Raw genomic sequence first — 26,203 nt, forward strand, 5'->3', positions numbered from 1 at the left:
AAAGGTTGTTGCCACAACTGAAACCCGGACTCCGATACCTGGGCCCAGGAAATGCAGGGAGACGGTGCAGAAGGCGGAGGAGTCAACAGTCAGAAAGGACTGCTTTGGGGCCTGGTACTTCTGGGTGTGAAGCCTTAGAGAAGCTACTCTCACTGATCCAGTTTTCTGTTGTCTAGAGTAATTCACAGAACCCAACTCTGAGCCCTTATGTAAAACCCTTAGGCCCTGGTTTGCACTCAACCAGTGCTGGCTAATAGGATATTGTTTTATTAATATAGGACTATATGGTCGGGCTGGTTTCCTTGTACATTAGTGAACATTCTAGAGCAGACCAAACTTAACAGGGATATGAAAGGGCCTTGGTTTCCAGTCCTGATTTTTCCAATGGCCAGAGGAGCAAATCCATTTTCAGTTCTGCCAACTAGGGGTATGAATGGGTGCCATCCAGTGCCGAGTTTGTTTTTGTAATATGGTATCTTTTCCTCTGCTCACTGCTCAATACCAGATTGTTAACAGGAGCAGCAGAAGTTTCCATTTCAGAGTCCAGGAACCTTTGAATCCTTGCAGCATCAGCTCCTCTCTCTTCCAGCCTCCTTGGCCCCCTGGAGCATGGGACAGGGTGCTGGGGGGTTCAGGTGAAGCCTCCCTCGAGTGTTCTGGCAGATTTCACTGGATCTGTGATAAGCATTTTAGGCTCTGATGTGCTGCTTTGAAATTCTCCTTTCAGCAGAGAAGCCAGAACTGTCAGAAGTCTACCTCTTCGGCTTTTGATTTCTTGGTAAGAGGGAAAACTGCAAGATTAAGAAAACAATCTGCAGGGGCGGGGGGAGGACACTTGGTGTCTGCTGCTGATGAGCCGAGCAGAAGCCCATACCACGTGCTCCTTCCGATCATCAGCCACCTCTGGGTGCAGGGGATGTAAGTGTAGGCCACACTAGCACCCAACAGTTAGCACGTCTCCTGTATGTCTTCTAGAGGGCCAGTCTTTCAGTATGACACAGGACCTGTCATCAGTGTCACTAATAGGAACTCTGAGATTGTCCTTACTGTTGCTGCTTGCAGGGAGTTGCAGGGGTGATGAGAATAATGACAACTTGTGGTGTCTTTGGCCTCGATAGCTTTGCAGTGTGCTTTCATCTACATACTCTTTTGTCCCCATGATGTGCTACAGAGCAAGGAGCATGGATATTCTTAGTCCTGTTTCACAGATGCAAAACAACCAGCATGCTTTGTGTGGCCAAAGACCAGCAGGTTAGGAGCAGAGCTGGACCCAGGTGGGACTTCCTTCCTGTGCAGCGTACCCTCTCCATGATTTCCACAATTCCGAGCTCAGTTTGCAGGCACAAGGGAACTTGGATTGTCAAGGAAGGAATATTGAAGCCCCTTGGGGTTTCCGGTTTTGATTCTGCTTGCCTTGAGCACAGGAACCCCAGACACACTTAACTTCTCTGCAGTGAGGTTCCTGTCTATGAAAAAGGTTCTTCAGTGCTGAATTCTATAAATAATTCCATGCCCCCTTAGAGTGACCAAGTTGACTTCAGATTTGGATTGGCAAACTGCATGTCATAGGGGTCTCGGCTGTAACCACCGGCAGAAAATTGTAGAGTTAACCCTAAAACTGTCTTTTTAAAGATTCATTTTGTAAAAATCCAGTTAGACCTGCACCTTATTTGAAGAGAGAATTTCACAAAGCTTGGTGAAGAAACCTTCAGTCTCTCTCTATACTTCTCATGCTCCCAGGGAAACCCCTCTCGACTCTTTCAGCTGACTCTCCTGATATTTACCTCTATATCTCTAAATAACAGACTTATCTAACTACTTCCTGACTTCTCGGTCTTAGGCTTTATCTCTTGACCTTCTACAGTGGAGGACAGGGTTTCTGGTTCCTCTGGACTCCCATCCGCACAACACACATGTACATTTCTTGTCCTCAGTCCTGTCAATGCGGGTCAATCATAATTTTGGTTGGATCAATATTCTGGTTGCCCCTGGTTTAATGAAACTGTAAATGCATTTCACCGCTGGGTCATGGTACATATAATGTGTCATATTCCTTTTCTGCATAATATTGTGTTTTTCCTGGAATTAATCATTCATTTTTTTGCTTGCTTAATTTTCTATCTGCGCACCAATTATTCAAGCCCAAGCTGTCCCCAAGTTAGGAGAATCTCGATGCATTCTATCACACTGGGCATTTCATCAACTTCATCTTCCTGAAGCTGTTTTCCTAGGAGCCTTCAGACCTGTCCCATTCTAGGCTGGTTTCTTTGTGGGCTGTTGCATGACTATCTTGTGATTGCTCAGTCCCATGAGCCTGGGGACTCTCTGGACTCTCTATTTTGCTGGTTTAATTGTTGCTTAGAGCCTCATCTCTTTCTTGGTTTGTGCCAGTAATGGCAAACCTATGGCACAAGTGCCACAGCAGGCTATCTGTATCATGCATGTAGAGCTCTAAAAGGTTCGCCATTACTGGTTTATGCCCTCACTTTCAATGGTGCATCCTTTTATAGTCTCCTGAGAGTGATGTGTGACCTCATTAATCTGAAAATGTCTTCATTCTAACCTTGTGTGCAATTGATAGTTGGGTTGGATGGAGAATTCAATACTGAAAATCATTTTCCCTTATAACTTTGAGAATTGTGCTGGATGGCTTCCTGGTTGTCAAAGTTCCCACTGAGAGGTCTGAATACTAGTCTAACTGGTCATCCTTTATACGAAGCCTGTTCTTTCTCTCTGGAAACCTAGGCTCTGCTTCTTGTCTTTGGTGTTTTGAAGTTTCATAATAATCCTTAGTATGGATTAGTGTCCTAGTGTGGATCTAGTTTCACCCCTTATACTGGGCATCTCAGAAATTCAGTGGTAAACTTCAGCTCAGGGAAATTCTCCTGAAATTGCTCCTGAATATTTTTTTTTCTGGTACCGGGGATCGCACTCGGGACCTTGCGCTTGCGAGGCAGGCGCCACAACCACTGAGCTAAACCCCCGGCCCCCTCCTGAATATTTTTATCCTTTCTGTCCCCTGCCCTTTCTCTCACTTTTCATTTCTACTTCTAGAATTTTAATTCATTGTAACTCATTATCATTTTTGAGTATTCTTTTTACAAGAACATTTCTCTTTTTCCATGAATTGAATCATCTCCACCATCTTCCTGTGTTTACTAAAGACAGGGATAGTCTCAGTCACCCCCAATTTTTTCCTGTCTTCTGAGTTCTATTTCCTTCATTTTGATACTTTAAAAACAATCTCTATAATTCATATTTGATGCTTTCTTCATGGACCTGGAATTCTCAGTCATCTGCTCATATTTAAGAATGGGCCATTAAAAAGCTGAGTATGGTTTCTGAGCACAGGAGAGGATGAAATCACTGTTGGAATAACTGACTGGACCACCTCCTTGGGGAGCTCCATTGGCAATGTCTTCAGATTTTAGTCCTCTTAGACTGGTCAGATGCCAGAGGGAAGATTCTAGTTCCTGTCCAGAAGTACACATCTGGACAGAGAAGTCCAGGGAAGAAAGCAGGGAGCCTCCAGCTAAGTATATGAACACACTCTTAATCCCACCATTTCCACAGGATGTCCAGAATCCACAGATGCCACTTCATACCATTCAAAGAGTAATTCTGCAGTTCAGGGGAGTGGTGAGATGGTTTTCTAGAGTAGCTCTGGGATGAAACTGCTACCGAAAGGGACTCTAATCAATTATCTCATTTCAGCCCAGCTACTCCATTTGCAGAGGTAACTGGCAGCATCAATTCTCGAACCTTTATGACAATAGGTTCTGACATTTTAGGTTTTCCTCCTTGCTGGCTTGAGATTCAGCATCCTCACATATGATAACTCAGTGGCCTCTAGTCTACCACTTTCCAACTTCCAAAATATTGTTGCCAACACATTCTCTCCTGTTCTCTTTTGCCCTTGTAGGTCATCCATAAAAAAACTCCTTACAAAAAAATTTAATGGGTTTTGAGGAGCGAATAGGATTATGTATGAGTATTTAATGTGCTGTGTCTTTGCCTCTGCTCGTTCATTGTATATTTACCACAGTAAAATAGTCAAATATATTTTGGACCAACAATATAAAAACATTGTCTGAAAAGATATCTTAATTCACTAGAAAACTGACAATATCTTTATGCCATTTATTTGGCCCATATCTCAATTTTCTTTTCTACCTAGTGTACATATGTAGGGCTGGTTCTGCCAAGTGAATTTATGATCTCCATTTCTCATATCCCAGTTTGACCATTTAATCCATGGTGAGCAGTGTAAAACCAGCCACAGACCAAAGTACCTGAATTTCACTTACCATCTCTTAGGCAGTGAAACACTTTCCACCTCAGGCTCTTCATTAAAGCTGCTTCCTTTGCATGTACATCATTTTAATACTGAAATGGTGAGTTTCCAGGGAATCCCTTTCTGCTACACAGAGCACTCAGGCCTGTAAACTGTGAACTCTGCCCACCAAAGACCTGTGGAACTTATCAATAGCAAAGATTTCAAATCTGTGTTTCCTTCTTGTCTTTCAGGCAGTGAGAATCTAGGTAAGCATGTGCTAGGAGCTCCATCCCAGTACTAAGTGGAACCTGGAATCTGTTGACCGAAATGCAGTTTTCAAAATGAGCCCAATTCCATTGTGGCCTCTGCCCATCTTCCAGCTAGCCTGCCATTGAAATCCCAGCATGCCTTGTGGCTCAGCTTAGAGACTCTAACTGGCCAGGGTAGAGGGCATAGAAACTGCTCTAGAATATTACAACTTCATTGTAATCATTTATTAAGCCAGATCTAAAAGCAATAGTTTTTATAATACATTACAGTTTACAAAGTACTTTTACCTTATCATCTTATTTTATCATTAAAATGATTTTGAGAAGTATCATAATCATCTTAATTTCACATGTGAGAAAAATCAAGGTGAGAAAAATCATTCAAGATCATTCAGGTTGCTGGTGGCAGATGTGACCCTTGGGTACAGGTCAGTGGTGGTGAACCTACGGCATATGTGTTATTGTGTATTTCTTTTAAGACAAAAGATGTTCATTTATGAGTTGTTTTTTTCTAAACTACAACCTCAGTATTCAGATTTAATTGCAATGTTGGCACTTTGTGATACATAAGTGGGTTTTGAGTCTTAGTTTGGGCACTTGTCTCTAAAAGGTTCATCATCACTAGTCTAGGTTTTCACAATGGAATAGAACTTTGATTTTTCCTTTATGGCTCTTAGGCAAATATTGGTACCACTGAGTTCTATGCTATGGGGGAACACAGAGTCTGAGAACTTCAACAACATAAAGCTATTTGGATAAAGAGGCATAGTACACTTTATAGTACAATCTATAAAATTTTTGAGAAAATAATTAAAACCAAATGTAGTTCTCCCCATCCAAGGGAACAAGTTTGTGCAATGAAGACCTACATTTTTAAATGTTTCCCAAACTTTGTACAGCATTAGATTGTTCCTTTTGCTCTGAAAGACTCTCTTGGTTCTGAGTCCAATAATTTCATCTTTCAAATTCTGACAATAACATGCTTTCCTCCCCAAGGCCTTCCTCCACTCCCCAGGCAGACTTAGGCAGCCTGCCTTCTCCACGGTGTCCTATATGTGACTCTCCTGTCCTGGAGCATGGATCATAGGCTGAGGATCCAGAGGTAGACGGAAGCGGATAGGGTGAAGGGGTGGAAGTTTCCATTTTCTCCTTCAGGCTAGAGCTTCCTGATGGTAAGAATCAAGCTGTATTCTGCACTGTATCCCAGCATCCAGAGCTATTTCTAAAATGTGTCAGAGTTTCATGCAATGGAAAAATAAACAAATGATCTAGAATGGAGGACACAGCTCCCTAAGATGCCCAATGCAGCCCCATAAGTGTCTTTCTCAAGCTTCAATTCTGGAATTTTGGAGGCAGCCAGCAGAGGTGAAGAAGATGAATGCAAGGGGGAGGGCTGTACCAGGAGATGCTCACGAACTGCTGGACATCATACTGCAACAGAACAGGAAGCCCCAGCAACAGTGACTCTGTCCTTCCACCCACGCCCCACCCTGCTTAGCTTCATTTGCCATTTTCCATGCATGCTGTGACTTTCTTCCAAAGGATTGCCTTTGGCATTACCATGAATCAGCTTCTCTCTGTGCAGAAAGGCTGGTATGAGCATACAGGAGCCAGGAGCACTTTGTCGGGATCACTTCCGGCACTGCAGCTCTCTTCCCTATGTGACCCTGGAGTGGGGAAGGAAGGACTCAGGGCTCTGAGGTCTCCCACCCTGGAGGTTTACTCTTTGCTGAGGCTCTGGGCAGCTCTGAATCCACATTCACAAGCAGGATGCATGAGGTGAGAGGGGTTGAGAAGATCAACCCCAGTTTCTCTTCCCACGTTTTGACCTTAAGAAATTCAACTAACCCAATGATGTTTCAGTTTACTCCTCTATAAAAACAAGTCTAATGATACTTTGCCCAGCTCGGGAAGAAGTGGAGAGGCTTAATTAACCAATGCACACTTCTCTCAGCACTCTGGATGTCCTCCATGGGCACAGAATTATGTTATTACTTGGAATAATAATAATAGTTTCCCCTAATAATTCTGCATTATTATTGCATTTAAGGAACTGTATTAGAGGCCTTCTGGAGTTACTTTAATACCTATAAATGTCTCTCCCTGGTAAAACAAGGGAGCATTGCCTGGTGATTATGGTTTGTCTTACATTTCAAAATGAGTCCGTTTAAACTCTCGGCAGAGTCCTTAAAACAGTGCCTGGCCTCAGGAGACCTCTTTTGATCTCAATTCGCTGGACCATGGAAAGCCCTGCAGCTTGTTTTTGAAGTCTAGAAGCTGGCAACACTAAGGGCCAAACTTATGAATGTGAACAGAGAGGCACAGAGGAAAGATGAGCAGACCCCTCACCCTCCCAGCTACAGAGTGGGGTGCCCATGCCACAGATATGACCACAGGCGCCCGCCCATTTATGCCTGCTGCTTCTTCTGGCTCCTGGCAGTCAAGTCTACATCCTCCCCAAGGCATGCAAAACTGCCAGCACACCATCAGCCATGCTTTCCTTGGTACTCTTTCTCCATTCTGATCTTCTAAAAATTTTTTTCTAATTGGCAAATAATAACTGTGCATATTTATGGGGTGCAATGTGATGTTAGGATACATGTTTACATCGTAAAATTAACCACGATTGCACATACTTGTCATTTCTTTGTGGCCAGGATATTTAAAATTTAGTCTTTCAGCAATTTTGAAATATAAATATACAGTGCCTCAATCCAGCCTTATCTGGGGGGAGATATATTCCAAGACACATCATGGATGCCTGAAACCTTGGATTGCACCAAATCCTTTGTTACACTATGTGTTTTTCTATACACATATGTACAAATGTAATGTTTTTTTTTCTAACTAAACTAAGCACTTATCAGTTTCTGTAATTGTAACTCTTGTAGTCTGAGGTGCAACAGCAAAACTAGCCCAAATTTAGTTTTCCTTCTTCACAATTTCATGGTTAGAAGATTTATTCTGGGCTGGGGTAAAGTTCTTGCCTAGCATGTGCAAGACCCTGGGTTTAAACCCCAGCACTGAATGGAAAAAAAATTTTGTTATTACTTAAAATCTTAGCCTTCTCAGTATATGATTTTTTTTCTTTCCTTATTGAGAACGTTTATCTAAAGGAAGCTCTTCATGGGTTCCCTTTGCATATCTGAATTCCCAGCATCACTGCTGTTGCACTCTTAAAATTTTTTACTTAAGTAAAATAAGGAATACTTGAACATAAACAGTGTAATATCACAGCCACTGATCTGATAACTGAGACAGGTACTAACCCAGTAACAGGCATGGGGAGTAACATATACAGAGTGGACACATGGATAAAGGGGTGATTCATGCCTCTGGGAGGCAGAGTGGCAGGCAATTTAAAATGTATGAATACCTTCCTTCCTTCCTTCCTTCCCTCCTTCCTTCCTTCTTTCCCTCCCTCCCTCTGTCCTCTTTCCTTTTTCCTCTTGTCTCTATCTCTCTGTCTCTCTTTCTCTCTGTGTCTGTCCTTCTATGTCTATGTCTCTGTCTCTGTCTGCTTGTCTGTCTGTCTGTCTCTCCTTCCTTAATGTTAATCCTTCCTTACCCCTCCCCTACACCCAGCCCAGGTGAGTAAAAAAGGATGAAGAAGGCGGAAAAGGAAGAAATAGATGCCCAAGAAGAAATACTTTGGGCAAAAGGGACAAGGAACAAGGCAAAGTGAGAAAGAAGGAGGGATCTCAATGTCGTCAAGGACAAGGACTCTAATATGTTAAGATGCTGAAAATAAAACCATCCTTAAATGGGATTTGCTGATAATTTTCCACATGAGAACTGAGGCTGGAAGGAGAAATCTAATGGGATTTTTACATACATGACCTCCTTTGTTCCTTACACCTACTCTAGGAATTCAAGCCACACTTAACAGGAAGAGAGCGAAGCTCAGGGAGGTGGGCGTCTTGCTCAAAGTCACATACTCAAGTGGCAAAGCCCAGTACAGAGTCGGAATGTGTTTGGATCCCACCTTGTCCATTTAGAAGGGTAGGATGTTCTTCTTTTTGGACTCTGGGGCCCTAAGAAGAAAGAGGAACTGAGCGCTCAATGAGGTGTTAAATCATGCACTTTGCAGTGTAGTTTCTTGTTTCTGCATTAAAAATAAATATTCCTGCTTTCTTTCATCAGAAGGGAAATGACTGGAACTGATTTTCCATGGCTCTTGGCTTGTCTTTCCTATGATTGGGTACATGTCTCAGAGCCCTTCTGTGTGCACAGCCCCAGCAGGAAAGTTACTAAGTCCTTGTCACAGAAATATTTTCCTCCCCTGTCTGGGCCAGGTGGCCAGAACTGTGCTCATGGGCTCTGCTGGTCCAGCACAAGGAAGGCCAAGGGCCAGACTGAGGAGCAAGCTCTCTACCATCCTGGGCCCTCCTTAAAGGCACTATGGACAGATTCCAGCAGGGCACTTGTGATATCAAAACAACCTGGCTCCACTCTCTGCTTTTTCACATCTAAATTTCCCCTCCCTTTGGGGCATGAGATTAAAAATAAGACTCCTGAGCAAAGCGAGCAACAGCCCAGTCTTTGATTTATGCTGTTACTGGAACTGTAGTCCTTGAGAGCAATTCCATCCCCACCATAATGAGGGCGAAGATCCAGTCAACTAATAAATCCTTCAGGAGTGTTTTCTGATTCCCTGATGAACTTTTCTTTAAACCATGATGCTCAAGAAGGAATATCCTCAAATCACAGGATTCAGACACACATCCATGATGGGATCAGTCAAGGCCTGGTAACATTATGACAGAGAACCCAAGTCCATACTCAGTCATGATCATGACACGTTACTCCCACAAGCACCAAGTACTCCTGCCACTCTTCATTCCTGGGATGATCTTTGGAAAGGGAAGGGAGAGAGCTCAAACCTATCTGTGGTTCAATCAGAAGATGCAAATAAGGTCAAGTTTCTTACAGGCTTGTGAGATTTCCCTGGAGAAATTTCTTCCTCGTCACTGCTGCTGCTGGTGCATTTGGTTTGGAGGGTGGGGTTGGCCTATGGAGTGGAGGCGCTCTGTGCAAGCCCCTCCGTTCCCCTCTGATCTCCAGCTGCATGGGCAGCTGAATTCCTTTTGGGGATTCCTTGAGTTTTGGGACTTTCATCCAGGGGGTGATCTCAAACCCAGATGCACATGCACAAAAGGATTCCCTCGAGTAGGTGGAGTTGGTGGGCTGCTCCTTTGTCCCAAGTAAGGACCCTGGATCCAAATGCCAGGAGGGATTCCCTTAGGGAGATCCACTGGGGAGATGGGGTCTGGGATCCAGACTCACTCAGGCCCTGCAAATGCCCCACTGCAAACTGGAAGGAAGCCATCTCATACAAAGCCTGCCTCCCTCGGGCCAAGAGAAGTGTGTGTGTGTGTGTGTGTGTGTGTGTGTGTGTGTGTGTGTGTAGTGTTGGACATCTCTCACAGCTGGCCCTCCCCTGGGCCAAAGGACTTTGAAGCCTTCCCTTCCAACTTGCCTTTGGGAAGCTAGCTGTCTGGAACAAGGTGACAAGTGACACTGTAGGTCAGAATGTGGGGCTTCACCTTCCAGCAACCTGAGGGTGGATCAGAGAATTTATAGAGCTTCTCTTGCTCAGCGCAGGTTGGAGCATGTGTTTTGAAAGTTGCCTATTTTTTTAAACCCTGAGATAGATAAACACTGCCGATCAAAGCTCTATGCCAGTTCCCTGAAGTTTCAAAAGACTGGATAGTATAGGGAGCTGGCTTTCCAGGGCTGAAAAGGAGGGAAGAGAGAACCCCATGCACAGCTTTCCAAGTGCCAGGAAATCTTAAAGGAAGCAGGATCTTTGATTAATTACCTCACACATGGGACAAGGAGGTGAGCATTGTGTGAAAGGAGTGTAAGATTGGAGGCCAAAATTGGTGCATTCGCTTTCCTGTAAATTTTTTAACAATTACTTTCAAGCTAAATGTTACCCTCTTGATCTGTAGCTTTCATACTGAGAATGAAGACTGAGGGTGGGGGGTGGAGGTAGCAAGTTTGTGGGTCTTACAGGAAACTTTGTGGATAAAAACACAGGTTTCTCCTAAACCATGAAAAGTGTAAATCCGGAGGTTCCAGGTTACAGATCAACTAAGCTTCCCTCTCCCATGGTGTCTCTCAGGGTGAGCTGCACACTACGGTATTAGAACTGCTCGTGAAGGTGGAGATTCCTCAGTTCTGCCCTGCAGGATGCTGGGTAGCATCCAAGGACCTGTGAAGAAGTGCTGGATCACTGATCCCCACCCCACCCAGCTCTGTAGCCCCATGGCTGCAGGTTGTCTGGAAAGCAGCACCACCTGGAGCTGAGGCTGCCCCTGTGCCAGATGCTCTTCTGCCAGGTGTCACCCATTACCTGTCCCAGCTGCAAGGCCCAGGACCTCAGGCAGATTGGCTCCGCCCTACTGTTAACAGGGCCAGCTGGGTGGATAAGGGCTCTACCCACTTCAGTGCCTTTGGGCTTGCTGGCCACAGCCCACCCCTTCATGGCAGGATCTTTCTCTCCCTGCTGCCTGCCTGCCCCTTCTGGGCCCGTCTTGGGCCTGTTTGGCTGTTGGCACCAAGGAGTCCATGTTGGGTCCACTCTATGTGCAGCTCATGTCCTGGTGCTTGTAGTCCCCAAAGCCTTTGGCTATCTTGAAGGTTTGCGTGAAGAGAGTTTTATTTCTCTCTCCACACAAAGAGGTCCAAAGGTTTCCACAAGACTGTGACAGGTAGGTCACCACTTTCATCTACACCCCTGAAATAAACACTCCCTCCTCTGCATTCCCCAAAGGCTTGGAACTCGCTCTGTCCAAATCATCTTCCAATAATTCTCATCCACCTCTCCTCCCTGCCTAGGTGGCGATCTCCTTGGCGCCAAGGACCGTGAGTTACTCATCCCTGCAGCCCTAGCAACCAGTGTGGGCCTGATGATCAGGCACAAACATTTATTGAGTGCCTACTACTTGGCAGGCACTGCGCTAGGGGCAGGGTGCCACTTTATGCAATGTGTACCTCACCACTTTATCCTCGAAACAACCCTGCAAGAGCCACTCTTATCAGCCCCTTGTGAAGGAATGAGGTCAGCAAGGCCAAAGAGTTCAGGTGACTTTAGCAAGGTCACAGGGCTGCTGGGTGGTTGGGGCAGCTGGTCTCCAAAGACCTATGGGAAGAAGTTAATCAAGGTTTGCCGAATAAATGGAGACATAAATAAATGAAGGAATGCATGGCCGTGTCCACAGAGACACTGCATTTTACAGCTGAAACACATTTAGAGACCATTTAGACCAAAACTTGATTTTATTTTTGGGGAAACTGAGGCTCGACACAGTGAAATGGGGAGTGATGGTAGAGTATCGTGAGTGGGAGCGGTGGTGTGGCTGAGACGGGCTGGGTCATGACACAGCTGCCCCCTCCTTCCCTGAGAGCCTAGCAAGTCATTCCTCCTCTGTGGCTCAGTGTCCTCATCTGCAAGACGGGGGTGATAGTAATTTATTTCACTGTTTTATGGTTAGGACTAAATGAGATACTGTCAATCTCTTAGAACAGTGCCTGCTACATAACAAGGACTTCTAAATTGCTATTGTTACTGGTAGAATCATAGCACTTCTGGCTGACCACAGTCTTAGAAATCACAAATCGAAGTCTTATTTTATCAAAGATGAAACTAGAATTTATTTTCACATTCATTTCCAAGACTGCACTTGCTAGAATACCATTGTTTAAAAGAATAATGGCAATCTCCTAATTCCCTTGTGTTGCAAATGAGACAGCCTTACCCAGAGAGTTGGATCTCTTGCCAAGATTTCTACTTCATCAGAACCCGGTTGAAGGTGAACTGGGGAACAGAGAGTCCAAGTATCCGAAATTTAAGTTCAGCAGAAACATTCCATGGTGGAGCTCAAGTTCAAGGCAAGTAGGTCCATTAAGATCCAGTTCTTTCATATGACAGGTGGGTAGAATTACAGAATTGCACTGCAACCAGGGATCTTCGAGGTCCACCCTGGAAGAGGGCAAACTCCCAAGCCACTGAGTGCTGAGCTCATGAATCAGCATTTGGGCACAAACCACCCAGGTCTACACCCCAGCCTGTGCTCACAATCAACACCCTTCCCCACCCTCTCCCCGAACCACCCAGCATCAGTGCTCTGTTTGTTTATTTTACCCCTCATGTGCCTTAGGTGTCTTTAGAAAAGCTGATGCCCAAACCCTAGCCCAGACAAACTCTACAGATCTCTTGGGGAGGGGCCAGGCATCAGCGTGAAAGGAGCCAAGGTGATTGTAATGTGTGGATCGACTGCAACAGAGCCCTTGTTGGAATCTAAATGCAACATAAGGTAATTCTCCTGTTTTTTCTCATTGTGCTTTATTGTCCATTTTCATAGCACTCAGCAAGACCTGAAGTTCCACATTTGTGTAAGAAATGTCCTTTCTCTGGAAGTAAGAAAGTTTAGCTCACTTTAGTAGACAACTAGGAATATTTTTACACAGGCACTAGAGTAAGGAAAAGGCAAAAAACAAACTAAACAACAATAATAACACAGCAGACACTGACCAAAAAAATCAATACCATGACTTGGGCCAAAAGAGTGACTTTGCCTAAAATACTACTGCTCCTCTAGGTCCAGTCCCTATATATTTATTAAATGCAGCTTGGGGATGGTCAGCATATTAATCAGCCCTTTGTAAGAAATGCTAAAGACGGAGACAGAGTTTATGGCCTTGAATTTATTGGGAAAACAGAGTTCACTTATAGGGAGTTAAAGCAGGATCCATAAGTAAGCCATGGAGTGTTATTTCTAATACTCAAGTGTGTCGACTGCTTACATACACAGGTCAGACTGGCTGCCTAATTTAGGTTCAGGGAGATGCATGGACCAGATCAGAGGGAGCTTGCATTATGCAGTGGCATAAGTGGGGAGTGGGGGGTCTTAGTAGAAGAGGAAGAGGTCTAGGACTTAAAAATATTTTTGACCCCACAAAGCTTCTGGAAGTTAAAACAGTCGCTGTTCCCCTGGGTCTTGTGTAGAGAGCAGCCCTAATCTCTGAAGTCAAGACAAACTGTGTTCTTGGATGTGATTTGGGGGTTCAAATGAGGAGACACAATTGTCCCTGTGAGCTATAAATACAGCCCTGCTGACAGAGGTCAACTGGCCCTTTTCACAGACATCTTCCCTTGTAAAAGAATCCTGAGGTGCCAGCAACTGGGACATTGCATTCAATAATAAAATCCACCTTCCCAAACTTAGTGCGCTGGTGGTCCTGTGTTGTGGTCCTTGAACCATACCGGCCGGATTCAAATCCCAGCTTCTGCCATTTAATGGCTGTGTGACCTTGGACAATTTGCATACCTTCCCTTTGCCTCTGTTTCCCCCTCTGTAAAATGGGGCTAGTGATAATACCTCACTCATACTACTGTTGCTATGCAGATTAAGTGATATAATTTATGTAAAATTTCATAGGAAATGCTACAGAGGGGTTAACATTATCTAGAAAGCAAACCTAGTCTCAGGGCCATGCAATCTGCTGTCAACATCTGTTTGCTTATTCAAAAGACCATGCAAAATAAACTGCAACTCTGCTAAGGGATGGCACAGCAGTTGGTGAAGGACAATATAACCTTAGGCCTTTGGAGAAGGTCACAGCAGTGGCCTTAGTAGTGGAATATAAACTATCATAAATAAAGATGGTCTAAATGGGCTAAAGGAAGACTATGCAGCCAGGAACTTCCAGAGTTCCCTTGTGCTGATGCTTGGTCATTAGGTCAGGTGATGGGAACACTGAATTTAGAAGACAAAGTTTACAGGGTTCGTGTTACTTTTAAACAGCTGACATCCCTCCTGTGCCACTGTCATGAAGCAGAACTGGAAGACAGTACCATGGGGGTGGCTTGGTACATCCCATCACTGCTTTTGGAACTGTACCCTGAAACTCAGGCTAAACACTTCTATTCATATCACACCAATTCACAGGAAGTGCCAACGTGAACAACACATAGGAAAGCCATGTGTGGGACAGACCAAGCTGCAAAAAGCTGTAGCAGTTCTCCGGAAGTCAGGGTGACATTAAGAACAATGTTCACCATTCCCTGGAGACCAGAGCCGAACTATGCTGAAACTCTCAGAGTCTCATTTAGGAGGAGGTTTTTGAATCACTGAGGTCCCATAAAGAGTTTGGCGCAAGCTGGTCTCGTTTACAAGTCTCCAGGCCCAGAGCCGGAGTGTGATGGGCAGTGGACCCTAGCCTGGCCCCCAGGCGGCAGCAGGAAGGCCACCTGTAGCCTGTGTCCACTCCGGAGCAGCATGTGGGGCACCCAAGCACACAGTGTGGCCAGGGTGAAAGACTGACAGACAGTACCCGGGTAACACTTCTCAAACTTCCTCATCTATAAAAAATACAGTAATTTTGGAGAGCTTTTCCACTTCTAGAATTGGAAGCTAAGTTTGTTCTATGAGTGCAGTTTAGATGTAACTTCTCTAATCCTTGGATAGAACAAACAATCCCCCCCCCAACACACACTTGACGCGAGGAGTCCCCACTATCACATTACTGATGATTCACCTTATAAATAAACCCATCTGCGCTTCAAAGGGCTTTTAGACTTTTATTCTAAGGCAGCCAACTCTGAGCACAATGCCAGCCTTCACTATTTCTCAGTTTACAGGGAGGACCAGGGGTCCAATCATTCTCCAAATACCATAAAATCACCCAGTGGGAACTTGGATGAAATGGAATGATTCCCTATACCCAAGAGTAGGGGCTATGTCTCGTTTATAGCTATAAATCCTACCCTAGTTCAGGTTTTGGCATATGCACGAGGACTGTGAAATACTGCTTTTGGAAAGAAAGAAAAAAATAAAGAAGGAAGATAGGATGAATGAATAGGCAAATGAGAAGTGACCCTGGAGAATGCTTCCCACATTGGACCAGGCTACTTCTTACCCAAGGGCATCTTTGGAACTTGGGTCCCAGGGCTGAAAACAAGGCCTGCTTTCCGGGGTAAATTTCCAGCCGTGCTGCTCACTTTCCTCCCCTCTGAGAGGACTCCAGGTTGTTGCTGAGGACCATTCCAGGACTGAGATGGCCCAGGCTGTGTCGGTGCTCAGCCCTGCACCAGTTCTAAGCCCTATGCTTTTTTTAAGAACTTGATTTAAATGAAGAAAGAAATTGGCTTATATTTTTAGCAGCTCCTGCTACTAAAACTCATTTGACAAAAGTGCCAAAGGGACAGTTAAGTCTGAGTATGATTTTTTTTTCCGATGGAGGAGGAAGAGGCTATAATTTATCTGAAAATGACGGGTGCTTTCTTGGCCTGGGGACATTATTCTACCTGCTTGCTCTCTCTCTCTTTTTTAAAGACATAGTCTTTGTTTCCCCCTTCCCCTCAAATTTCAAGCTTAAGATATTTATTGCCCTTAGCTTTCATTCTCAAGCTTTAAGGCAACCACAGAGAAGAAAAGGTATACAGTCTCAGATCAAAAACTCCATAACCTTCCATTACATTTTGGAATTAGAGGCATCTAATTGGGTGGACAGAAGACCCCCCCCCCCGCCAGATGTACGTATAATGTCAGTCAGGGCTCTGCAGGACTGAAACATTAAGCCCAATCGGAAAACAGTATTAATGCCGCATCTACATGTACTGACCGAGGTGTATGATTTCCAAGTGTCCCAACCCCCCTTCCCAGGTGTCTCTATTACGAACGAACTTGCATTAATACCTATCTGAGACTTTTCTCCCCTGCAGGTGTGGACACAGTTCCTTTTGGTTGTTATCCAGGCTTAAGACATTAGTCTATCAGAAGTCTCTGCTAAAATACATATGCATCACTTACGAAAGTGACGCGTTCACTCAGTACAGGTTTAACAGAAATGACTTCAAGCGATGAGTCAACATGTAGAGGTGGAGTGCTGGGGAAAATGGGAATTCTGAAGAGAGGAAGGTTGGTGAGAACATGTCTGGTGCATATCAAATCCACAATGAACCTGTTTTGTTCTGTTACTTGGAAATGCAGTTATGAAAGGCAGTTAGGTTTCCAGAAAACAGCCTGAGAATATGTGTTAGCCATAACATACTTAAAGGGCAAACCTAAAGGGTGTCCTTACCAGAGAGGCGAGGTCACCCCCCAGCATCCCGGAAAATTCCTTTACAGCACTCAGACAACCAGACAACAGATAGGGCTGCTGCTTTCTATGGTTTTTGTTTGCTTCTTTTTGTCTTGTGTTGCTGGGGACTGAACCCAGGGCTTTGGCACTGAGCTACATCCCAGCCTCTTATTTTTATTTTTTATTTTGAGACAGGTTCTTGCTAAATTGCTTAGTTGCCCAGGCTGGGCTTGAACTTGTGATCCTTCTAAATCAGCCTCCCAGGATGATGGGATTATACCACTAGTGCCTGTTCTCTGTTTTTATAAAACTGCCAGGTTTTCCCTCTCATTCTCATTTGCTACCCCTCATACCATGGCTGGCATGTATCAGCTGCTCAATTAATGCTGGATGAAATAAAAAAGATTTATAGACATTGTAGAGAAAACTAGTGGTGATTATGTTGAGTGTTTCATAGTGGAGGGTCGCTAGGGTGTGGGACAGGCAGTGCCAGGAGTGGCAGAGAGAGAGAACAAAGTGAATAGACCTCCTGAAGGAAAAAGGAGGGAGGAGAAGGGAAAGGAATTGGGATTAGAGGAGCCAGCCATGGAAGAGGTGGCAACTGTGAGCCCAGAGCCCTGGATGTGGCCCTCAGAGAGACAGCTCCCAAGAGCACCAGGTGGGAACAGCCAGGATATTTTATCATAACCTCAGGAAGAAAATGATAAAAGCCGTATCTTGGTTAATAGCTTCTCCAAGGACCACCGCTTTACATTTTCCTTCCCTCTTTCCTTCCAGATTCCCGTTGATTTGGATTCTCTCTCATGTTCCGACAGCACCAGCTCCTCTAGTTTCTTTCTCACCTGTGGAAAGGTGCGGAATCCATTTGCATTCATTATGGTCTCAGGGTAACTCGTTTACTTTCATCACATAATATCCAAGGAGTTACTCATTTACTGAGATCACTGAAGGATTTCCAGGAATCCTGCAAAGAAGACATTAGGCATCCCTTCCCCCAGTTCTAGGAGAACTGAACACTCCGTGGGAGTGGAGTAGGATGCTTCAGGGGGTAGGGGGAGCACCTACCAGAGAGGTGAGGTCACCCTTCTGGGCCGACATGGTCCAGGCTCCCCTGGGTCCCTGCCAGGCTGGAAGGAGGAGGCTATGTCCAGGGCAGCTCTGTAGCAGGAAGTCTTGTTCTACCCTGGCATCTCGCTATACCCTAGGGGTAGCAATGAGGCCTGGCCTTTGAAACTCTGCATTTCATTAGATATATTACTGTTAGTGAGGAGGGGCAGGGAGGTGGGGGTGTGGCTTTTGGGGGGCCTCAAGAGCAAACCCCAAGTTCAGTCAGCTCTCTAGAGGCCAAGTTGAAGCAGATCCTCAAGTCTGCCATAGCACAGTCTTCTTGGAGCCGAGGGTTACTTCTCCCTGATAATATTGAAACATACAGCTTCAGATCCGCGGATTTGTCCACTCCTCTTTTGGGTATTTAGGGAGGAAGAAGAGAGACACCCTAACCTCCTGATGAATGTTTCTCAGGTATTTTTTAGTCAGATCATTTCCTAACCCTTGAACTCACCATCCTGGCAACCCACTACAAATCACCTGAGATTCCATGTCTTCCCATAACGGTATGTCACAATTAATTGTGGGAGTGTCATAAGAAATATCCATGGTGGATTAGTTTAAAAATAACCTAGCAGGGCTCATGTTTATTTTTACAAAAGACCACTCTCAGGTATGGCTCCTGAATTGGGAAAAGAGTGAAGTTGCAGCTAATGTAGTAGGAAATACACAGATCCCACAGCCTGAACCTGCAGAGCTATGATTCCTGGTTCAGCACCAATGGTCCACATGCTTGTGACTTTGCTGAAAACTATTTTCTTCTACCACCAAAAATATCTCTGTGTTATTGCAAGAGACAGCTGGTTAGGACTATGGTCATAAGCCAGGAACAAAGACTTTAGCTGGGGCATGGTCACCTGTAATAATTTCTGCATGAAATAATGCTACATTTCCTAGCATCTCTCGCAGCTAGGTGTGACTATGTGACTAAATTCTAGCACACAAGATGTAAAGGTGAGTGAGGTGTGTAACTCAAGTGCAACTCTAGAGCTAGGGTGACAATCTTCTCTCAAACTCTCAGTTTGTCAGGGACTTTCCTGGTTTTCACATTGAAAGTCCCATGTCTTAGAAAATCCCCTCAATCTACTTGCCTCTTTCCTTAGGCCATTTGCTGGCATATGGAATTGGCCATGCAGTGTGGGGAAAACCCCGGGAATGACAGAAGGAACCTGCCAGGCCAGCCTGATGTAGCACAAGTGCCATACTAGCTCAGACTTTCATGTGAAGGATACATCCACTTCCATCTTGTCTAAGCTACTAGCTTTTGAGGATTCTAGCACACTTTAAATAGTGTACCCTAACTAATGTACATAATGTTATTGATAATTTCTTTGATGAAAAAAATACTGGGGATGGGGAGAGATGATTCATCCCAATTTAAATATAGTAGGGGGATGGGCCGGGGATTTAGCTCAGTGGTTTCGCCGCCTGCTGTGCAAGCGCAAGGACCCGAGTTCAATCCCCGGTACCAAAAAAAAAAAAAAAAAAAAATATATATATATATATATATATATATATATATATATATATAGTAGGGGGATGTTTCATTTCTCTGTTACATTTCATTGAGAAAAAACAATTGTTGCAGCAAAGTCTGATTCTCTGTCTGGTATATGTCCCCCTTCCTTATTCTGTCTATCTCTGGTCCCTGCTATCCACCTCCAACCTCGTCTTCCTGCTGTCCCTGACTGTAGCCTGCTGGTTCTGAGATCCTTTCTGCCCCATTGCTCCTCAGGTACTGTTCTCATCGACTCTCTCTTCAGCTAACCAACCCATCAAGCCCCATCTGCTACATCATGTTTTGGTTGACACGATTTGTGATTTGTCCTTTTTTGGAATCTGGTGACATCTGTATAGACTGGCTGTTTAATCACAGAATCTGTGTGCTGTCTTTATCATGTGTTTAAGTCTTATATCTGGGAAGACTGCATGATCCAGGCAGGCAGAGTGGTGGACAGAACGTGGCTTAGGACTTGAAGATCTAGATTCCAGTCTGGGTTCCAACACTTGCTGCAAGGGTGGCCTGGAGGATCAGACTCCTTTCTATAGATGCAGTGATTGAAACGTTCTCCTCCTGTGCTCTGGTTGGAATTAGAACCCTCGAGTGTGACCACCACCTATCAGTATCAAGTACCAAGCTTGTTCTGAGAGTCTGTCCTTTCTCGAATCCTCCACCAGCATGGCTCACTCACCACAGTGCCAGGGATGTGTTGTGTGGCAGCTCCATGGATCTTTGTAGAATTAATAAATGAGAAAAAAAGGTAAAAATAACATTTCCTCAAATAGTGTGAAATCGCGGAGAATAAGGCTCTAATGGGATAGCGCCTTCACTGAAAGAAGGCACGAAATAATGAGCAAATGTCAAACTGAGATTTCAGACCCAAGTTTTCATTTATGCGTGGTTTTAAGAGCTTAATTACTAATTAATCTATGGCCACCAAATCTGTCCACAGTGCTAGAAATCCAAGGTGAGTTCCTATAAACAGTGCCCCCCCAACTTCTCAGTCTTAACTCTGGGTCTCCACATGAATCTGAACTCAAGCCACAGAGTCTCCAGGTTCATTTCATGTCAGCCAAGAAACTGCCTGGACTCAGCAGGCCCCAGAGCTGCTATCTTCAGGTGCTCTATAGTTTAGCAGATTACCAAGGTGATAACATTCAGCTGAAGACTGCCTACTAATGGAATGATAAATGTGGGAAATTCAGGGAGGGCCCTTCAACAAACACCAACTGAAGGATTAGAAATCACCTGGAAGCCCATGGGGGAAGAACACAGGTGCAGGTTTACCTGACCGTGGCCCAAAACCCACCACTGATGGAGAGCTCGTGTTCATCAGACGAGCGGAAGACACTGTGATTCCAGGACCTCAGACACAACGATGTGCTCTGAGCCATGACCAGTGCTCTTGGTCCCTCCTCCTTGTTGCTCTTTGTCCCCTCTCCCCCTGCAATGGTGAGCTTTCCCTCCAGACCCTCACCCTTGCCTGGGGGTCCTTCTCACCAAACTGGCTTCCCATCCTCAGAAGAGAAGCCAACATGCTCAGCATCCTGAGCTGGAAAGGCTTGGTAGGTACTTTCCTGAGCAGTATGTGGAGTTTCAAAGGCACAAGAGTCTTAGATACAGGGGATGGCTTGTCGTTGTAGAGCCCAAATGCTACATACTGGGTGGGGCAGGGGGTGCTGGAGACAGAGAAGACCCTCGTTATTTCAGAGCTGCACCATGTGGCCACTGTCTTCATGGTATCTGCACCACCTGGTGCCAGAACTCTATGCAGAAGCTGTTCCAGTTCTGAAGCCAAGGGGCCTCCAGGAGGCTGAGCCTGGCTTGGAAGCTCTTGGGCCATAAGTTAATAAGAATTTTAATAAAAATGGAAAGTATAGCCCTGGGCCACGGTATAATCTCTCTCTGGGTTGCTGGTGTTCCAACAGTCAATCATTTATCCTTCTGACAGTAGGAAAGTGGAGAGGGTACATGAAAGCTTCGTGGGCCCTGGAAGTTCTGAAAGTCTCAAATTTGTAGAAATGCCCGCAGCACCAGAAGTGGCCTGCTAACACTGGGAGACAAATAGCCCGAGCACAACCCATGTCACAAGTCAATTTCTATTCACATTTAACTTTAATGACGACCAGCGATGTCAGTGTATTATCATCTCTACTTTACAGATGAGACTGAGGATGGTGGGGGCAGGGGGCGATACTCGGTCTTTCGGCTCCTACTTCCCTCCATGAATTCCTCAGTAGCTTATTTAGACATTTTAAACTCGAACCGTCTGTGAATCCCTATGAAGCTCTGCTCCATCTTATGATACTCATATACAACCCGGTAGGTGGCTGACCTGTGTCATTTGATTCACCCTAAAGGTAGAAAACATTACTGATCTTTTTATTTTAAGCTCCAAAAATTGGTATTGGGATGAAAATTTACCACCAACTTAAAAGCAAAGATCCTCCCTGATATTCATCTGTTTTTGCCTGGAAGACTCAAGTCCTGCGAAACTAAAGATTGAGATTAACACACAGAGTGTCCCCCGATCATTTATTCTATCACACTGACCTCTTCTAAGATGTCTAGAAATGAGTAGAGGTTTAATGGTTAAAGTTTGGTCATGATGGTTGACAGACAAAATTGGTTTGCATTTTCCTACAGCTGAAAATATGGTCTCCATGGCATAATAGTTGTTCAGCTGGTATAAATGCAACAGCCTGTGGAAAAGGGGGGCCCCTCTACAGAATGACGGAATGGATTACCCCCCCCCCCCAAAGTGTTGCTCTGCCTGTGAACTGAGGCAGGAGGCAAAGCAGAGGATCTTCGTTCTTGACGCTGCAGTTTGGAACATTCACAGTGACAGAGTGAGAAGAGTTCTGACCTCTGACTCCCACTATCCTTTCTCTTCCTCCACCTGCCCCTAAAGCCATGGCCCCACGGGCTGCCTGCTCAGCAGGCTCGAGCCCCACACCGCACACTTGCCCCGGGACAGGGCAATCCCCAACATCCACCTCTAGTGCGGAGTTCCCCCTCCCCCTGTCTTAACACCCACTCTTCTAGAGCTCCCTGGATGTTCCCCCCACATGCCCAAGGAGAGGCTCCAACTCTCCTTCCCAACCTACTGCCCCTGGTTTCTCCATCTCATCGGCAGACACCGCCACTCACCCCGCAGGAGAACTGGGAACCGTCCTGAAAGCTTCCCCAAGGTAGCTCACAAGTTCACGCATCCTCAGGGGCTCAGCCCCTAACATACTCCTCAGTGAGCACCTGGACTCTGCCTCCTCATCCTGGCTGCCCTGAGCCAGCCCTCTGAGGGTGGTTCTCTTTTCTTTTTTTTTTTCCATTCTATTTTATCTTATTAATACATGTTTATAATCCATGCAGTTTACAATCATCTTGGGGAGTGATTACATGTACATATTGCAGCTTGATTTTTTAAATCCCTTTCCCGTCTTTCCCTCTCTCCCCTCCTCCTCTGGTTCCCCATCATCCTTTTCAAACTTGTTGATACTATTTGTTTTGCCACAAGTTATGGTGTATCATGACGGTCCGAGTGGTACAAATCTGACCATGGTTTCCCCCTACTGAAAGCTCATGATCACACACAAAATCCTCATTTAGACTGCCAGGGCCTCTCCAACCTCATCTATGACCTTCCCCCAGGCTCTGTGGAAGGAAACCAGGGCGGAAAAGGGACATGGTAGGCGAGGGGCAGATCCCTGGCTGGTGATCAGCATCCCTGCCTTTCTACCTGTGGCTCCTGCCCCTGAAATGATTTCTTTCTTGCTCTTTCTCCATCCCTGTATTTCCTACTGTCAATACACCGTAATAGGAAGAGGCACTGGCTGTGTGACTGAGGTGACTCCAGATGTGGCATGCAGCATGGCAGAGCTCCATCTGCATGGGCGGGTGCCGATAATTGCAGTGTGGTGAGGATGCAGGTCCATCCATCAGTGCCCAGGACACACTGCCAACCTCGCCCTTCCTCATGCCTGTCAACACCGGCTCGACAGCAGGTAGTACAAGTTGAATATGGGAAAAACAGAAAGCCAGAAAAGCGCCACCTCCTTCCTTGGGGAGAAGCGCCCCCCAATCACGTCCCACACTGGCCTCTAGCCTGCCCTTGGCTCCTTGCTGGCCACATGTATGTGTGCCATTTACCTCTCTAAGGACCCAGTGGCAGGGGGCATAGCCTCCATTGTCTCCATCTGCATGGAAATCTTACCGGGCTCCACCAAGCAAGCTCACATCTGATCACTTTGTCCACGATGCCAACAAACATGGATATATGGAACTCTACAGCCTACCACGCTGCTCATCTATGGGAGATTATGGCATAGCCTAAAGGACAGGAGCTGTCCCCTTCATCTCTGTGCCCACGGTCAGCAGAGGGGTGATGGGTGAGAAGGGCCCTGGTGAACAGACAACCAGCGCCCCCCCGCTCCCCGCGCAAGGCGACCCTCCCTGTCTTCCAAGCTCTCCTCTGTGGATGGATTCAGGACTGCTGCCTGAGCCTTCCATCGCAGTGCCCCAGCACGCCATTCCTCCAGGATCAGACCTCACAGCCTGCCCCGGAAACGAGTCATGTTTATCACCGCCAGCTCACTCTTGACTTTGACCTGCTGATGTAAGCCTGGTCCCCTCGGCAAGAGTCCTGGATCCGGTCCCTTCTTTTATCTCTGCACACAGGGTGACCCAGACCAGGCGAGGGCTTGGCTGGAGTTTTATTCTAGCTGTGACTGCACAATTACAAACATCTGGGACATCATGGGAAAAAAGCTAACCAGCTGTTTCTGAACATGCAGATATCTGCCCTGGGGAAGAAGCCCCATTCTGGCCCCTGCTCCATTGGCCTGGGTGTGCTGCTCAAGGATGGAAGGTGGCAGGTGCTAGGGTCTCCCAGTGGGTACCTGAGGCTGGCAGTGGGGTCAGACCCTCCAAGTTGGGGGCTGTACCTCACCTCTGTGCAGGGTGAAGGCAGACCCAAGACCTTAGAAAATTTCTTTCTGGAAGTTTTTTGTAAAGAAGTGCAGGAATGCAGCAGGGTACTCACAAACACCCCATTTTCCGATGTTTCTTGTGGCTGTGGAAGCGTGGGCAGGTGAGAGGCCCCTCTGCATGCAGCTCCCACAGAACATGCTTTAACCACTGTCACATTGAAAAGCTCAGTGTCTTTGGCTCTAACTCAGTCCCCAGTCTTCTTTTCTCAAAAGGGAGGATTTACACCCGCTCGCTGTTCAGAGCAGTCATTCGACACATCTTTGCCAAATGCTTACGTGTCAGGCACCACAAGGATGTAGCACCTGCCCTTAATGAACATATGGAGCAAGCCTAGAGTAATTATATTAATGATGGTGACAGCAATAATTGCATGTATGTGGTGACCCTTTATGTGCCTCACTAAAAATATCTCTTTGCATTTTTCATTTAATTTATCAACTCATTCTAAAAATCAATACCATTATAGGTTAAATATCCTTTATCGGATACGTTTGGAAGTGAAACTATTTTAGACTTTGGATTTTTTTCAAATTTCGTTGGAATTTTTTGTCTGTCTGTCCATCCATCCATGCATTCATCCACCTATCTGTCTTGGGCAAGGGATGCTCGTTTAAGCATGAAATTCATTTATGTTCATATACTACTTATCTACATAACCTGAAGATCATTTTATACAATAACGTAAGTAACTTTGTTTATGTTGCAAAGTCTCATGGTATGGTATGGAACATTCTACCTGTAGCCTTAAGTCAATGCTCAAGGATTCTGGAGGATTTAGGATTTTGGATTATTGGATTAGGGGTACTCCATCGGTATTATATGCTGGGAAGCTCAGAGAGGTTCTGTAACTTGCCTGAGGAACACAGCTTATTGACAGTGGAGCCCAGACTTGAATTTGCCTGATCTGAGAGCCACATACTCATTCTCCTCTCTGCATCATGGCTGCCACCCACACACACGAGACCTGCACAGTGAGTCTGTCCCTCGCCAGAGCACCATTCATGTGAGACTCTCTAAGGGACCAGGGATCTGACCCTGCTGCAGTTGTGAGACACAGGAACCAGATATTTCCTTGGGAAGAAGGAAATATCCCACATTGGGACAGCTACATATGCCTCTGTATCCCAGGAAGTGTCTAACATGGTGGCTGGCATTCAGCTGGTGCTATTGTCCTCATTAAATGGCTATATTTTAATAGGTAAGTGGTGAAGGCAGATGGCCAGACTAAAGGAAGAGGATCTGGGAGTTAAGTTCTGCTAAGGTCTGCAGCTGAGGTAGGGGCTGGCGAAAGTCTTTTCAGTGGGGGGACCATAAAAGGGGCGCAAGGTGTGAAGATGAAACGGAGCATGGTGCAGCTGGTGCTGAGGTCACCCTCAGAGCCAGAGGAGGCTGGAGTCTGCAGCAGCAGCTGGACCTGCTTCCAGGGTGATCACCACTCACCATGTGAACTCGGAGCCCTGGTTGCTTGTGACCCCAGCCCTGGACCTGGGAGGGCCTGCTCTCCAGGAGGGTGCTGCTTAGTCCTCCTGATGAGATGTCCTGTCCTCAGCAGCCTCTGATCCACAGAGCTCCGAGCTTCCTGATGGGGACTGAAAACTTGCCACTGGGTCAGGTAGGGTGGTCTCCCGGGTCCTAGGCAGGATATGCCCTGCTCTATCTGGCTGCCATGCCAGGCGCTCCACATCCAACCAAGGAGTCCCTCAGCTGTGGGCCTGGAGTCATGGCCCTGCAAACCTTTCTTTGCTCTCACCTGCAGTGGCTTGGACCGGACCTGGACAAGTTGGCTCAGACTCTGGGCCTCAGGGCTGCTACATGAAGGAGGACCGAGAGTGGGGTGTGGGTAAGCTGCCTCACAGAACAGGCCCTGCTGGGTGCAGAAAGAGTTCCAGGTGAGGGAACACAAGTTCTTACCCCCACAATGTCCCAGGAACAGGGGGTTATGGTCTAGGGAGGGTACAGACACTGTCCCCCAAA

The 26,203-nt window shown here is 45.9% G+C and overlaps 1 protein-coding gene and 1 long non-coding RNA gene across 2 annotated transcripts in view; one reads left to right on the top strand and one right to left on the bottom strand.

Moving 5' to 3' along the window:
• The window catches only part of Rora (RAR related orphan receptor A), a 674,381-nt gene that overhangs the window by 286,681 nt on the left and 361,497 nt on the right, over positions 1 to 26,203 (bottom strand). The window lies entirely within an intron of this gene.
• On the top strand, positions 9,963 to 21,712 carry LOC110344143 (uncharacterized). The gene is made up of 4 exons (XR_002386471.2): positions 9,963 to 10,386; positions 10,673 to 12,866; positions 17,413 to 17,487; positions 19,478 to 21,712. It is a non-coding gene; the product is annotated as an uncharacterized LOC110344143 (long non-coding RNA).

Source organism: Heterocephalus glaber, unplaced genomic scaffold, assembly GCF_053883595.1.
Source record: "Heterocephalus glaber isolate CG9 unplaced genomic scaffold, H.glaber_assembly_v1.0 deba00001689, whole genome shotgun sequence".
In the NCBI taxonomy this organism is placed as follows: Eukaryota; Metazoa; Chordata; class Mammalia; order Rodentia; family Bathyergidae; genus Heterocephalus; species Heterocephalus glaber.